At 38.3% G+C, this 11,403-nt stretch overlaps 1 long non-coding RNA gene across 1 annotated transcript in view; it reads right to left on the reverse strand.

Moving 5' to 3' along the window:
* The window catches only part of LOC131688548 (uncharacterized), a 101,384-nt gene extending 92,240 nt beyond the window's left edge, over positions 1–9,144 (reverse strand). The window contains exon 1 of the long non-coding RNA XR_009305250.1: positions 8,969–9,144. This is a non-coding gene — a long non-coding RNA (uncharacterized LOC131688548). The remainder of the gene's footprint in view (positions 1–8,968) is intronic.
* Between the last annotated feature and the right edge of the window lie 2,259 nt (positions 9,145–11,403).

An 11,403-nucleotide genomic window follows, 5' to 3' on the forward strand; every position in this document is an offset into this window, starting at 1 on the left:
ACACTCCCACATGAGGCTGACTTTTGTGCTCACCTTTTACGTTCCATGCGAGGCTGACTTGTGTGCGCACCTTACTCATTCCTTGCTAGGCTTACTTTTGTGCTCGCCCTACCCATCCATGTGAGGCTGACTTGGGTGCTCACCCTATCACCTGATTCACTCTCAATCGTGCCACTCTATTGTACCTTTGTCACTCCCTCTGGCATCCCATGTGGGACATTTTTCTTAGGCCCCACTTCTGACATACCATGCGAGGCTGACTTTTGTGCTCACCTTTTTCATTCCTTGCTAGGCTGACTTTTGTGCTAGCCTCTACCAACCTGTGAGGCTGACTTTTATGCTCACCCTTAACATGCAGTGTGAGACTGACTTGGATGCTCACACTTTCACTCCTCTGCCACGCCATGAGGCATCGATAGCTTAGTTCCAACATACTACGCTACAACCCTCCCGTCTTGGCATGAGGCAGTCCACTTATACGCCTATACACTCACTCTTCTGTCTTGCTTCGGGGTGGCTGGGTTTACCCCTTACGCGGTTGCCATTCGCTGCGCCAACCTACCTCGGCATGAACAGACCATTCACTCTCTTATTTTGCGCTTGGCCTTTTTCGCTCCAACTAACCAATCACTAGTTAGCCGTGCCCGCCGTCTGTTGCTCGGTTCGCCAGATTACCTGTAGCCTACTGGCAATCTGGATGGTAGCAGCCGAGACTGCGTTCCACTTCTCCACCGTTTGACACATCCGCTGAATAAGGGTATCCGGGGTTGTGTCCCAGCCACAGACGTCAAGCATTGCTCTTCTTTCGACGTCGAACCGATGACATACGAACAGTATGTGTTCGGCAGTTTCATCTACACCTGGGCAGTCCGGGCAGACTGGGACCTCCGCGTGTCCGAACCTGTGGAGGTACTGACGGAAACAGCCATGGCCTGACAGGAATTGTGTCAGGTGGAAGTGAACTTCCCCATGGGGTCTTCCCACCCAGCTCGATATGCTAGGTATCAGCCGGTGGGTCCACCTACCTTTCGAGGAGTTGTCCCACTCACGCTGCCATCTGGCGACCGAGGTCACCCTGGTGCGCTCGTGGGCTCCCCTATTTCCACGTAGCTCAAAGCACTCCTCATCTTCCCGAATGACCAGCCCGACTGGCATCATGCTCGCTATCACGCAGGATGCATCGTGTGATACCGTGCGGTAGGCAGATATCACTCTGAGGCACATCACGCGGTAGGTGCTCTCCAGTTTCTGTAGGTAACTGGTTACCCTCAGTGCTCTTGACCATGACGGGCCGCCGTACCTGAGGATAGATACGGCAACGCCTGCCAGTAACCTACGTCTACTGGCGCGCACCTTTGGCTGTTGGACATCATTCTCGATAGTGCCGCAACAGCAGTCGACGCTCTCTTGCACGTATAGTCGACATGGCTGCCGAAGGTCAGCTTGTCGTCTATAATGACTCCGAGAGACTTCAGACTTCGCTGTGAAGTGATCGCGACTTCTCCCACATGGATAACTGCATGTTGTGCCGACTTGCGGTTGTTGACGATAACTACCTCCGTCTTATGATGAGCGAGCTCCAGGCCTCTCGCGCTCATCCATTCCTCCACCGTGCTAATCGCGTGTTCTGCGGTTAGTTCTACCTAAGGAATTGACTCCCCGTAGACCTCCAAGGTTACGTCGTCGGCAAAGCCGACGATCTTGACCCCAGGAGGGAACTTCAGTCTCAGAACCCCGTCATACATGAGGTTCCATAGCACCGGGCCTAGGATCGAGCCCTGCGGGACTCCGGCGGTAATCGGAACCCTTTTCTGACCGGCATCGGTCTCGTATATCAGTACGCGGTTTTGGAAGTAACTTTCCAGGATCCGGTACAGACCCACCGGTAGGCTAAGCCGGTGTAACGAGAGCGCGATGGCATCCCAGCTTGCGCTGTTGAATGCGTTCTTCACGTCAAGTGTCACTACATACAGTATGAAGATATCGGTATGTATATGTTGAATGGTTCCAAATAACAATGGGGTTGGTTTGCTCTTAAATGATTTTGCATTGATTTACAGTATTCTCATCCGAAGACTGGCTCTTCATGAAAAACTTCGTCGCAGCGTTTACACCGGTTTACAAATTAACAAAACAGCTTCAAAACCACCACGTAGCATTGAATGACCTCTATATACAATGGCTTAACATAATGCGGACTATCGAAAATGAGATTCACAACCCGTTTTGTGAACCTTTGCTGCAAGCCTTAAAAAATCGCTTGGCAAAAACCCGCGATTCAATTTTTCTGGTTCAACATTATTTCCATCAGTAGAAGAAAGAAATGCAGTCCAGGTAAACTTGATTTGTTATTCAAAATGATCAACTATTAGCCGGTTTTAAAAAAATAACTACCATAGCAAATCTGTTAGAAGTTCTCGCAAGATACTTTAGAGTAGAAAGTGGGTATATGTGTGGGATTCCAAAAAAATAAAAAATTCAAACTTGGGTCTGCTAGGTCTATCTCTTTTTGACACTACACCGGTGTACCACCAGGGAAAAACGAAAATGCTATCAGAAGTTCAATATCATTAAATGTAATATTAAGTATTCTGGGTAGACGCTTTACTGACTTATGCTTATTTATACTTTAACAATCTATGTTTCAGGATTTCATAACTCAAACGTGGCATCGCATCAGTCGCCTGCATCCCAGTTCTTCAGCAACATCAGAATTAGATGCTGATGCAGGGCAGTCTGGTAATTGAGAGATGGCTGATATGGACATGTACATGACGGAACTATTCGGTGGTGCTTCATCATTTGATTCTAGCGTCTCAGACGGTCCTTCTTTTAGAAAACAAATGCAGTAATTGGCAGCTGAGCCACGACAACCGTATAATTACGATGTGTTCAAACACTGGTCATCAAGAAAGCATACACATCGTGAACTGCATGCGGTAGCCATGGTGGTTTTTGCTGTACCAGCTACGCAGGTATCTGTGGAAAGAGCATTTAGTGCCCTAGCTTTAGTGCTTTCTGACATCAGAACCGGATTGTCCGAAGATACGTTGGAACATATTCTTTTGCTTAAGTTAAACAAAGATGTTTTCGAAAAAGTTATGCCAACATTATATGATTGGAAACACGCTTCGCCTGAAGAAAATCAATAGAAATTAATATTAGTCAGTATACCTTAAAAGAAAATATGCAAATTTCCTATGAATTAAAATAATTTCCATCAATCCACAAAGTATATATTTTTTAGCAATCCGATGAAACTGCAGTCATTTCGATCCCTCCCGCAAGACGAATTTTCCAAAATCGTACCATTGTCTGCCAAGGTTCTCGACAAGAGGACAAGATTTTGTGCATGTTTGTCTCAGAGTGTGATATCGCGTACTCTAGTTTCTCTATCTACTCCTATAAAATGTTCTCCTGATGGTGCATTTTAGTCATTGTTATCTGCCGTATAAAAAATTTAAATTGAAACTGCTTCAGTCCTCTATAATTGAGCAAAAGACATGATATGGACTGGGAGAACAATTTCCCTTTATTAGATACTTGAGAAATATTCGCCTCAACCAACTTTCCGAAATCTGCCCAAACGGAATGCCCATTAGAACCACTAGGCGTGTGACTCCAATAAATCACACCTATCTGAGGAAGAAATTTGGAAGCATGCCCAAGGTCAAAAGAGTCGACATATAGTAGAATCCCACACATATACTCACTGCTTTATCGCCGATGTGTTATGATATCCTAACCAGAATATTATTTGATGACATCTAAAGAGTTCACAATCCTATAAAAAAGAGGACTGTACGGTAACCAAGTGCCACATTAGGACTCCCCCTAATATATATTTGCTCTTTTCCTGTATCGTCAAACTTTCAAAATATAATTTAGTTTTAATTACTAAATACTAAATGAAAACAATATTTACATATAATTATTTAGCGCTGTTGAATATTAACCAATGAATGAACTATTTGAACCAAGTTGTTGTCAATCTAGTTCAATGAAATTCAAAAAGGTATGCGATAAAATTCGTGCATTTCTAATTATTCCAAATTTTCAGGTACTTGACCATAGCTAACCGGACAATCATTACGGTAATACCATTCGGCAGGAGAACTTTGCTATTAGCGCGAGGCATTTTTAGTCCGCTGATGCTGGCGCATTTTTGGAATTGAATTTGACGTGCAAAAAATTATCGCATTCGGTTTTTGTTTTTCGATGGTGTAACAAGAGTACTCTATTTTAGTTTTTGACATTGTTTTACACCGGTGAGACAGCGACTACATTCGTTCAAACTTGAGTTAGAAAAGTTTGACATCAAGTGAAAACCAAACGCCAATATACCTAAGCATAAGCCGGTGTATCACTAGTAAAAACTAAATTTTCTTCCAATTGATAGTACACAATACTTTTTTGGTGAGAATGAAAAACAGAGCAAATGCAAATGGAAAGAGCAAATTTTTTACGAAGTTAGATTTGAAAACGCTTATTTTCACCCACACTGAAAGCCATTCGATGAAGAAAATAACAAAACAAATTTTTGTTTTCCTAATTAGTTGATTTCAACAGAAAAATGAATAACGTAACTAAATTTTCTCTTAATTTTGAGAGATTCTCAAATAATAGTTATTGAAAATTATTATTGATTTTGATTCAAGACGCACATCATACGAAATGACAGCAAGTAGCTAAGATGCACACCTTACTGAAATACATCAAGGTAGCGACAGCAACACGCTGGGCATAACGGTTAAGCAGGTAGGTAGTTGTCTCAGCTTGGAAAGCTTGTTTTATCCTGGACGCAACTACCTGAATCAGTACACAAAAAAAACAGAAATTCAACTGACCTCATTTTGGTTTTACCTAGTTTTTCTTTAAAAACATTTCAATAAAGCGATGATTTTTATTGACATTTTTTTCAATACATGTGCACTGAAAATTTAAAGTATTGTCGAAAATTGTCAAAATCATTCTATTTCGGATTTAGTCGAGTAACATTTCAATTATTAACCAATGTAATATGTAATATGATAATTATTTTTCATCGTTTGAGATTCCAAAAACTAGATGTGGAATAAGTATGAAGTTTTTTTTGTAGTGCTGGATAGTGTTTGGGACTAAATAGAAAAAAAATATACCTTTATTCTAAAATTCAAATCAATCAATTTCCAACAATCCTTAAATACCTTTGGCTATTTCGTCTCATTTAAGATTGCAGTTTATAAAAAGATAACATTATGAGAAACATAACTCTGTATTATATTTACGTGTGAATTACTGACATACGGAATTTTTCAACAATTTAATTCCATACCTTTCATCCGTCGGTCGGTGAAACAAAACGTTTTAAATATCCTATGTTGTATTTTACGATGAAGCAGTTTAATTCAACAATGAGATTAGTTGAATTCTAGTCGTTTGTGTCTTGGCTGAAAAGGTAGTGTAACGGCATATGCAATTGTGTCTGGACTAAAACAAGCGTTAGAAGCTGAGACAAGCGTTTCAAGCTTTAGCTCATGTAGCTTTTCAAGTTTTGTGCTTTAGCTTTTTAAGTTTTGTGCTAGGATGAAACGTTCGTGTCCAGACTGAAACTGACAGCATCAAACCAACAACGTTGGATTATTGTTTTCAACAAAAATTTAGTTCGCCCAAATATTAACTAGACGAAACCAAAAACTCAACTAATTTTTTAGTTGAAATTGTGATGAATCGGTTTTCCGTGCAGGATGGTCAATAACTTATTTTTGATCCTGAGTTTAACCAACATTTCTATAGCATAGACAAATGGTGACATTATATCGAAGCATTGTTGAATTATGCACGGAAAACCGATTCATCACAATTTCAACTAAAAAATTAGTTGAGTTTTTGGTTTCGTCTAGTTAATATTTGGGCGAACTAAATTTTTGTTGAAAACAATAATCCAACGTTGTTGGTTTGATGCTGTCAGTTTCAGTCTGGACACGAACGTTTCATCCTAGCACAAAACTTAAAAAGCTAAAGCACAAAACTTGAAAAGCTACATGAGCTAAAGCTTGAAACGCTTGTCTCAGCTTCTAACGCTTGTTTTAGTCCAGACACAATTGCATATGCCGTTACACTACCTTTTCAGCCAAGACACAAACGACTAGAATTCAACTAATCTCATTGTTGAATTAAACTGCTTCATCGTAAAATACAACATAGGATATTTCAAACGTTTTGTTTCACCGACCGACGGATGAAAGGTATGGAATTAAATTGTTGAAAAATTCCGTATGTCAGTAATTCACACGTAAATATAATACAGAGTTATGTTTCTCATAATGTTATCTTTTTATAAACTGCAATCTTAAATGAGACGAAATAGCCAAAGGTATTTAAGGATTGTTGGAAATTGATTGATTTGAATTTTAGAATAAAGGTATATTTTTTTTCTATTTAGTCACAAACACTATCCAGCACTACAAAAAAAACTTCATACTTATTCCACATCTAGTTTTTGGAATCTCAAACGATGAAAAATAATTATCATATTACATATTACATTGGTTAATAATTGAAATGTTACTCGACTAAATCCGAAATAGAATGATTTTGACAATTTTCGACAATACTTTAAATTTTCAGTGCACATGTATTGAAAAAAATGTCAATAAAAATCATCGCTTTATTGAAATGTTTTTAAAGAAAAACTAGGTAAAACCAAAATGAGGTCAGTTGAATTTCTGTTTTTTTTGTGTACTGATTCAGGTAGTTGCGTCCAGGATAAAACAAGCTTTCCAAGCTGAGACAACTACCTACCTGCTTAACCGTTATGCCCAGCGTGTTGCTGTCGCTACCTTGATGTATTTCAGTAAGGTGTGCATCTTAGCTACTTGCTGTCATTTCGTATGATGTGCGTCTTGAATCAAAATCAATAATAATTTTCAATAACTATTATTTGAGAATCTCTCAAAATTAAGAGAAAATTTAGTTACGTTATTCATTTTTCTGTTGAAATCAACTAATTAGGAAAACAAAAATTTGTTTTGTTATTTTCTTCATCGAATGGCTTTCAGTGTGGTAAATTGAATATACCAATCGATCCGAGACTATAAAAGCGACCTGCGTCTTTTTACGTAGATTAAATACATCTGATATTGGTGATTTCCTTGCTGCTGAAGCGGACATCATAAGTGTCGGTTCGAACACACTTTGGGATTTGGTAAATCTTTAAAAAGTAGCCGACAAAGCAATTTTGCAAAAATAATGCTTACCATAATGCTCCTTGGGTCCTATTCACGCCACCTAGACTATAAGGAAATTCCTTTCCAGACACTAAGTAATGTGGCTGCGAGAATAGGACCCAAGATCGTGGCCCCAACCAGCAAGAACTTCAGTAGAAATATTAGATGGACAAAATTTTATGTAAACTAGCTTTCTACTACTGTGGGTTAGAATCGTTCTTTAACCCTTAAATGCGCAATGTTGTTTTAAAACAACATTGCGAAAACCATCTCAAAATTATCATAGTGGTGTATTACAGCTGTGTGACAATTTTCAGAAACTTTGAAAAAATTGGTTTGCGCCTTTAAGGGTTAAGCGAAAACGAGTTTGAATAGAATGCCTCTAATTGTTGAAATTGAAATATCCAAATAATGTTTTTTTCTTACTAGAATGTTTTGCAGTGTATTTCCTTATTAGTTGCCTTGGCAATTACAGTATGCATTATTCTGGAACTATTCTTCATGGATAACCGAATTAAAAGTAAATAGTTTAAATTTTGGTGGTAATATTGATGTACTCACGCTAAAATGCAAAACCACTCGAAAGCCTATATTTGTCCTATATTCCACGATCACTCAGAACCAAGGCCGAGGATTTTGGAAGCCAATTTCAAGAGCGCTGCAACTTGTTCGTCCTTATTCGTTTAGTATCAAAGAATTTTTTCGAAAATGTCAAATGAAATGTTCATGGGTTGCTTTAATTTTGCACAAAAACTACCGCTACCCTGGTAGTAAATTCATAGCACTCGAAAATCGTGAAAATCTTTAAACTTATTTGCAGCCTAAGAGCATAACAATTTCATACAGATAGTGGAATATTGCCCGTAATGGATATCACCGTGTTAATAATTTCATATCGTTAGCATACTGCCTATGATCGCATATCAGTCCCATAAAGATAGGAAATCCCATAGAAAATAGAACAACTATGCGATCATTGGTAGCATAAACCTTACATCCGCTCATCGTATTGAAAATCTTGTTATTGACCAAAAATGACTGAGTTATGACGAAGCGTAATCGTGACCGGAAAGATAAGTCGATAGAATGAGACAATACATATTTCGAAGGTAATGAGTACCTTATTGAGAGAACTTGAGAGAATCTTGACTGTGAGAGCATGTTCCGTATAGCTATTCGGGTGCTCAGACACTCAACGCATATGTACCTATACAATATAGTCGTAAACTGTACAGTAATTTACTGGCAACCTTCTTTGTCGCGCAATATTGCCAATTCCATACTAAATTTGCAAAAGGGCGAATAAGATTTGTAAACAAACTTTTATTTTGATGATTTCTCTTAATGTCCTATAATTTCAAAGCAGAAAACAATTTAAATTACTTCTACGAAGGGTAAAAATTTACATTAACGCATATTTTTCATGAAATTCCACTCTGCAGCAGACTAATGAGCGAAACAAGTTTGTTTACAAAAAACACTTTCGTCCTTTTGACGATTTAATATTGAATTGACAGGGAGAAATTTCAGCACTGTTTACAACATATACAACCTTAACAAATGACGATCCACCTACGTTTAGATGAAACTTGTAGAATAGTTATAATGAATCGGAATGGCTGAATAGATTATTAGACAAAGGTCTAATTTTTCTATTATATTGATTAAAATAGTATCTAAATCACAATAGAAAAGAAAAATACATACGGAGACAACAAATAAATAATTATATACATTCACATAATCACAAACATGCTCACCTAATCAAATTCTTCTTGAGTTACTTGAGATGCTTTGTATAGTCTCAACAATAGATAATATAGAAAATTATGGAAGAATGTAATACAAAGTTAAAAAATCTGTTTAAAATTTGCCACTTTTAACCTCTTACATACAAAAATTATCAATTGAAAAACCTCTTTTTCTGAAGTCATTCATTTGAGTATGGTTTGAAAAGCAAGTTTGTTAAAAAAATAGGCAAAAGACAAAAAACTATTTTTACTATTTCAGCCAGGATTTGGTACTAGCTCCGTCGTTGATGATCTTATACCGATGATTTTCTCTTCATTTGACTGCCACTTGAAATATAAAACCAGATTGTGAGACATCTTGGTTTTGTAAATAATAGACCTTTCTCGTCCGACCTAACCCCCTTTTTTCTTATTTTTAGTCAAAAGACTACACATTTTTAAGAATATTTCCGCTGAAATGAGACTTTTTAGAGCTATCGTGATTTTTTAATGATTTTTTTAAATTTGAAGAATGCAAGAATGTTGAGTATTTTTTCACCTTTGCAAGAATGGTGGGACTCAAAATATGTGTTTGGGCAGCACTGTTTTGTATATTTTTGCTTGGCTTCCTGGCAACGCGGCAAATGAAGTGGTGAGTCGCGGTACAAAGTTAATTGGTTATGTAAACAAACTTAAGTGAACCTCTCGGTGGAGAACGTTGCATGGTAATGTTTAACCTCACTTTTTTGACAGTTCAAAGAGATTGTTTACATGATCTTGGAATTTTTGTTGATTCGATCATAGTATGAGAAACTTGGTTTGGTTCGCTGCCAAATGTTAACACTTTCCCAACAAGGTCGCTCAGCTGTATTTTTTAATTGATGTCGGCATCATACATTGTTTCGTTAAATTTAACATTTTTACTTTTCTTGTACATGATTCATTGAAGAAGCAAGGAATTTCTAGCCAAACATTTGAAAAAGGTCTACTGCCAAATGCAAACAAATCGAATTTTGATGTTCTCTATTAAAATCCTGGGACAGAACCTGTGGATAGATGTTTTCTTTTTCTTTTTTTCTGTTCATTTTATCTCTTGTCTTGCATAGCCACTCTTTCTTCCTCACATATTTTAAATGGACTGGCTACATTTGACAGTCCCCCATGACTGCATTTGACGGTTCCCTTTGGCTGCATTTGACAGCTCCCCCTGGCTACAATTGACATTAGGTTTTTTCGTATCCACACGTTCCGTCCCAGTTAAAAACTATCTATCTGGCTATGTACATAAACATTACGCAACAATGGATTATGAAGAATTTTGATAATGATTTTATAACAAATTATAAAAGAGCCCGGCTGATATAAAAGTCCTAACTAGCAATACGCTTATTATAAAATGATTATAAAGGATTATTGTAACTGATTCCAAAAGGATTATAAAGGCAGTGAAATACGTACTCAATGAATTAAGGGGTGTGTCTGATGTAAACAATATGCGCAATCAAACTAAATAAAACAGTATTCAATTTTTAAATAGAATTATAATGAATTCGACTAAAACTTCTTTTGCCTTTTTCTCATGTTCAAATGTTTGGGTAGAATTTAGATTATTTTATCGTTGTTGCGATCAATTTCATTTGGTTTGGTTTGTTTTGTTCACAATGCTAGTCGCTGAGCATTTTGGTGATCTATGGCAATTGATGACCTTTACACCCCATACTAGGTCCGGTCCTGTTGTAGCTGTTTCGCCCTGTCCGGCACCGAGTCAACCGATGGTCCAACCTGCGCCGCACTCGTGGCAAGGACTTGGATTAAAGGCCAAAATTTCAGCTACGGTGGGTGGTGTTGCTGCAATCGGTTTGCCTTCGGCCACGTTGGACATTCGGCTAACGGGAATATTCAGCGATTCCGATTCGAAGGAAGCAGCGCCAGTAGCAGACTGCTTCGGTTCAGCAATACGCTCTGGTATCGGACGAAGCTAACACTCCGACAGGACGAAGGTTTCAACGAGGGGCTCAGGCATAAGTAGCAGAGTCCTTGCACTTCCTGCTTGTCGAGTGAACAATTCCGACGAAACCACTGCCGCTCTCGCCAAGTTTGATCACCGTAATAAGTGCGACGTCAGCGGTATAGTGTCAGGATTAGTCGAGAAAAGTGCCAGGACTGACTTGCCAAGAGCTACAAGATTAAATAGCAATGCGTTTTCAAAGTGACCATAGTATAACGTAGAGGCTTTAGCCAGATGATTTATTCAGCAGAATAAGATAGCAAAATTACCCAAAACATAAGACCTGGCTGCCGAAGTGAATCCACACACATCATTACCTACAGAGGCAAGTAATATTGGAACGCAGCGAAATTCCTCACAATGAATTGATCTCGTTAGGTGAAATTCCAGGAAGTACAATTTTCATAGCACAATTTAGTCGACCGAAATTGTAGTCCTCAATCGAGAGAGAGACTGA

This window comes from Topomyia yanbarensis, chromosome 3 (genome assembly GCF_030247195.1).
Source record: "Topomyia yanbarensis strain Yona2022 chromosome 3, ASM3024719v1, whole genome shotgun sequence".
NCBI lineage: Eukaryota > Metazoa > Arthropoda > Insecta > Diptera > Culicidae > Topomyia > Topomyia yanbarensis.